The sequence below is a fragment of the Leopardus geoffroyi genome, chromosome D3, assembly GCF_018350155.1.
Source record: "Leopardus geoffroyi isolate Oge1 chromosome D3, O.geoffroyi_Oge1_pat1.0, whole genome shotgun sequence".
NCBI lineage: Eukaryota > Metazoa > Chordata > Mammalia > Carnivora > Felidae > Leopardus > Leopardus geoffroyi.
The window spans coordinates 74,471,677-74,477,676 of record NC_059339.1 but is presented as its reverse complement, the minus strand read 5'-3'; the positions used below and the strand labels follow the sequence as shown (position 1 = coordinate 74,477,676).

Genomic DNA, 6,000 nt, shown 5'->3' with positions numbered 1-6,000 from the left:
TCCCTTATTCTGGCCCTGCAACTAATATTAGAAACTCCAATGTATACTCTGCTTGAGCTTCTCAGCTTCAACTTCCAACTAAATTTCTTGTCTCCACACAGTCTCACTTCTAGCATCAGCCACAGATCTGGTGAGAGCTGTTTTGTTTTGTTTTTTTAATTAATTAATTTTTTGATAGGCTCTGGCCCATAGTGCCACTGCTGGCCAGGCCTTAACCAAAACAGGGAATCATACTTGAGGCCTTAGGTCTGAAAGCCCTTTACCCAGTGGCCATACAACCAATGCTGTGGGATGTAAACACAATGCCAGAAGTAAGGCTCACAGTCCTCAGAGCCCAGGCAACAGAGCTAGCCGCTCCGATCTTCCAAATGTTCTTACCTTCCCATTTCTTCATACTCCGTTGCCCTGAGAGATGAAGAAAAACTCATCAGACCGCCCAGCTTCTTGTTAATATTGCAGCTCTACACAGGAAAAATTGCTTGTAGTTCACAGTAATATCCTAACAAGGAAAGAGGATTTTTCTGTGAGGTTGGTCTATTGTCCTAATTATTATAAAGTACGTTATGTTATACATACCTCATGTAATACATTCCATCCCATCCTAAAACCCTATATACCAAACCTTCCCCCTTCCTCTTAAATTTTCTATGAAGCAAGGTTTGGTACTTATTCTCAGCTCCTGGCTGGAGATTAAGTATGAGAAAGAAACATATGTAGTCAACTTCTCTGGTTCACCTACTGCTGGGGCTCCCAGAGCTCATTCTTAATCCTTTGCAGCACCTAATCATGAAGAAGCAGTCATTTAGTAGACGGGTATCAGGTCTAGAGCATCATACCCAGTCCAGAAACAGCCATGGCCCAGTAGTATAAGAGGAACTGACTAACTTCACCATGCATTGTCCCCCAGAGTACCCCATGCTCAGCTACCAAGAATCATTATGCATCCACGTGAAATTAGTAGTAGTTAGCATTTGTTTCTGTATCAAATCATAATAAACTAAGGCAACTTTGTAAACCAGGCCTTGAAAGCCCAATGACAGATGGCTATCCAATCCAAACACAGTGCTAAGTGAGTAATCGTGGTCCTGGGTACCCAGGAAGAAAAAAACAAAAACAAAACATCCAAATCAAAGTACGCCAAGGAGCTGTCCATCATTAATCATTGTTCACAGGTCCTCTACTGGCTCTCTACCCATAATGCCTTTGTTGTCTGGGAAATGCCACCCTATACTTCTTTTGCCAATAGTACAGCATTTGCCAATACAGCATTTGCAATAGTATTGTCTGCACACTCCACAGATCTCCATTCTACCCACCAGGAAACCCAAATAACTAGTTTATTAATAAAGAGGTGATTTAGATCAAGGTTTAGAAATCCTTGGGGCATCCTGGTGGCTCAGTCAGTTAAGCATTCCGACTCTTTTTTTTTTTTTTTTTGGCATTCCGACTTTTGATTTCTGCTTGGGTCATGATCTCATGATTTGTGGGTTCAAAACCCACATCAGGCTCTGTGCTGAGAGCTCAGAGCCTACTTCAGATTCTTTCTCTCCCTCTCTCTCAAAATAAGTAAAAACTGGAAATAAAATTTAGAAATCCATCCTGGTGTCCCAAGTATGAGAAAGTCCAGACAAATGCCCAAACGATGCACATCTATTAACAAGGATGTTTATTTTATGAGCCAAAACTGAAGACTTCTGTTATTGTATACATCAACTCTTACCCAGAACTCATTTGTCCCTCTACATCCTGCTAAGGGAATTCTTTGAAAAGAAGAATGAGGCACTCTATATTGATGAAATTAATGTAACTTCAACTTGAATATCATTCAAGGTTTACTACACCTCTCTATTTGAGTCTTCATTACTCACATCAACTCTGTGGAGGTCAAGTCTTCTTCAAAGGCTAAATCTGAGCCGAACAGCACAATACCTAGCCCTCTCTTGGACTGACACCAACAAAAATAGAATAGGACTTCTGAAAATCGAATCCTCCATAAAAGCAACAAGAATACTGAAAAAAATGGTCAATGTTACCATCTTTAGAACTTTGGAAATTAACCAAAGGTTTGCAATAATCTGAGGCACATTGATAAAAAGAAAATACTAGCTCTTGGTAAGAATAACTAGCTTTGTAGAATTTTAACTGACCCAATTGCAATCCCTCTCTCTCAGCTCCACAGTAACCTTAAAAACAAAACAAAACAAAACAAAACAAAACAGCCTTATAATCATACTAGTTTTGAAAACAGCAGCCTAACATCCACTGGAAGGAGAACAGATTTGAAGCTCCCCCAAAATACCTGCAAGCTCCATTTGTAGGCCCTGCCTTTATTTGACCTTACAGTTTGATCAGTGAAAACAGGAGTCATCTGTTGAAAACAATCAGTGGCAATTGTTTAATATCACACCTGTCTAATGCAACACTAACAATCGGGGCAAAAAAAAAAAAAAAAATGAGTTGAGAAAAAAATTAAGGAAAAGCTGGAAAGTAATATATCCATAGTATGCTTTGTAAAGCTCTAATATATTTCTGGGAATCTAGGCTGTATATACATGAGTAAGGCTGTGCACATGCCCAGAAAAGACTTGAGAAAGCCCTAAATTCTCACCTTTTGCTGACCCTGAAGCTCTGTGCAAGCAGGAAATACAGGCTAAAGCACAGTTATAAACTGTCTGCCCAAATGTTAGAAGGCATGCTCCAACACCCACACAGAGTCTCTCAATAAAGCCTGGGAGACTTATTGGTTCCAGGCATTTAAGGAATCTCTGTACAAACATTAGCTGACTACTAAAGTAATCAAGCAGACACTTTAGTGGTCACAGTGACAAATAATGCAGACTTACAGAATTCATTCAGGAAAACCACTAAACAAACAAAAGGCAACAACAACAAATCCTGCAGTGGGTTTAAATCTGATTTCCAGAGTTACCACATTATATAAAACGTTCAAATTACAACAAAAAATTACAAGACATGTAAAGAAACAGGAAATATGGCTTATATGCAGGAACTCACATCCATGTGAAAAAACAAAAGACTGGCAAAGACTCTATTTTTCTCCTATCTGATTTAAAAGACAATTGCATAGAGCAATAACTATAAATCCATGTGGATAGGCACATAATATAAAAATGTAATTCATAAGGCAACTATAGCACAATGGAGCAGGGAGGGAACAGAGCTATCTAGGAACAAAGTTTTTGTATACTATTGGAAATTAAGTAGATATTAATCCAACCTAAATTGTTATACATTCAGATATTAAGTCTAATCTCCAAGGCAATCATAAAATATTTTAAATTATAAAAAGAAAAAGCCAAGGGAATCAAAATGGTACACTAGAAAATATACATTTAACACAAGAGAAGCCAATGATAAAGGAATAAGCAAACAATTTATAATGTACATAGAAAAAATAGCAAAATGGCAGACATAAATTATACTTATACTTTATCAGTAATTACATTAAATGTAAATGGATTAAATACTCAAATCAAAAGGCAGAGACTGGCAAAAATGATTTTTTTTTTCTTAATGATCTAACTATATGCTGTTTATAGGAGACACAATTTAGATTCAAGGACACAAATAACTTGAGATATATCACAGAATTGAAGGAAGAAACAGACAATTCAGCAATAATGTTTTGAGACTTCAGTAACCTAGACAGATGATCAAGGAAACAGAAAACTTGAAAAATAATATAAATTAACTAAGAGATATCTATAGAACACTCCACCCAATGACAGCAGAATAAACATTCTTCTCAAATGTACATGGAACATTCTCCAGCATAGACAACATGTTCAGCCATAAAACAAGTCTCAATAAGTTTAAAAAGATAGAAATCACACAAATTATATTGTCAGGCAACAGCAGAATGAAATTAGGAATCAACAACAGAACAAAACTTGGGAAATACACAAACATGTGGAAAATAACAAACTGTTGTTGTTGTTGTTGTTGTTGTTGTTTTAAGGTTATTTTTGAGAGAGAGAGTGAGAGCACAAGCAGGGGAGGGACAAAGTAGAGAGGGAGACACAGAATCCGTAGCAGGCTCCAGGCTCTGAGCTGTCGGCACACAGCCTGACACAGGGCTCGAACCCATGAACAGTGAGATCATGACCTGAGCCAAAGTTGGATGCCTAATGGACTGAGCCACCCAGGCGCCCAACAAACTTTTAAATAAGGGATGAATCAAATAAGAAATTATAAAACAAATAACAAATATATTTTGAGATAATGAAAACAAAACATCAAATTTATGGCATATATTTAAAGCAATGCATGGAGGTAAATGTATCACTGTAAATGCCTATATTAAAAAGAAGAGGGATCTCAAATCAGCAACCTACCCTTCTCCCTTAAACTAGGAAAAGAAGAACAAACTAAAGTTAGACAAGGAAAAAAAAAAGAAAATGATAAAGACTAGAGAGGAAATAAATAAGAGACTAGGAAAACAATAGAGAAAATATATAAAACCATTTCTTGATTATTTGAAAAGATCAACAAAACTGACAAGCTTTTTGCAGGACAGGCCAAGGAAAAAAGAGCATAGATCTAACCACTAAAATCAGGAATGAAAGAGGGGATGTTACTATCAACCTTACAAAAATAAAAATAATCTTAAGAAGATAATATGAACAACTCAATACCACCAAATGAGATAATCTAGAAAACATAGACAAATTCCTAGAAAAATACACACTAGTAAAACTGACTCAGGAACTAAACATAAATAGACCTATAAAAAAGTAAAGAGATTGGATCAGTAATTGAAAACTTTCCCACAAAGAAAAGCCCAGCAGCAGATGTCTTCACTGATGAATTCTATCAAACATTTAAAGAAAAATTAAAACCAGTCCTTCGTAGATGCTTCAAAAAATAAAAGAAGAGAGAAAGCCAGCTAATTTGTTCTATAAGGTCACTCAAATACATAGAGACAGAAAATAAATTAATGTTTGCCAGGAGCTGGAGAGAGGCAGGAATGGGGACTGAGTGCTAATGAGTATGGGGTTTCTTTTGGGGGTGCTGAAAATGTTCTAGAATTACAGGGTCATTATGGTTGCACAATTTTGTGAATATAATTAAAAGTCATTTAATTATACACTTACAAGGGTGAGTTTTATGATATGTGAATTATATATCAATTTAAAAATTAAATTACTTGAAACTAAATAAAATTAAAAGTTTAGTTTCTCAGGGCACCTGGGTGGCTCAATCGGTTGACTGTAGGACTTTGGCTCAGATCATGATCTCGCAGTTCATGAATTCAAACCCTACATTGGGCTTGCTGCTGTCAGCCTGTCAGCACAGAGCCTACTTCAGATCCTCTGTCCCCCTCTCGGGCCCTGCCCTGCTTGCACTCTCTTAAAAATAAATAAATTTTCTAAAAAAGTTTAGTTTCTCAATATTACTATCACCACGTTTTAGGTGCTTAATAATAATTTGTGGCTAAGGCTACTTGATTGGTGCAGATATAGAGTATGTCTATCATCTCAGAGATATCTTCTGAATACGTTGCTGGGAGGACCATGTATGGAAATAACCTTTGAGACACATCTTCGTGTGGTAGACACTGTAATATTCCACTTAAACTCCCCCTTAAAAACGGAGGACTTACTCCCCAGATACCAGGAGTGCTTCTGGTAGACAGTTCTCAAGTCTCAATCCCTATGTATATGGTGTCTGCTGAGGACACATCCTTACACCTCAAGCTTACACCTCATCCAAGGTCAGTCCACATCAACCAACTGATTGATGGGTGGGGTATATAAATGCCTGGCCCCTCAAACAAATGTGACAAAAGCTGAAAGGTCCTCCCATCCTTCCAGTCCCTCATAGAATTGGCTGGAGCCTACACTGAGACCGCATTACAATCCCCCAACTTCTCCTTCTTCTCAATCCTGCTTCCTTACCTTTCTTTCTCTGGGTGCTAATCACAAAAGTATTTTCTATAAACTCCTACAAGCTAACCTCCATCTCAATGTCTGCTTCCTG

At 37.4% G+C, this 6,000-nt stretch overlaps 1 long non-coding RNA gene across 1 annotated transcript in view; it reads right to left on the bottom strand.

Annotated features, from left to right (window-relative positions):
• Positions 1–386: 386 nt before the first annotated feature.
• LOC123588098 overlaps positions 387–6,000 on the bottom strand; it is a 116,291-nt gene continuing 110,677 nt past the window's right edge. Inside the window, exon 4 of the long non-coding RNA XR_006707699.1 lies at positions 387–499. This is a non-coding gene — a long non-coding RNA (uncharacterized LOC123588098). The remainder of the gene's footprint in view (positions 500–6,000) is intronic.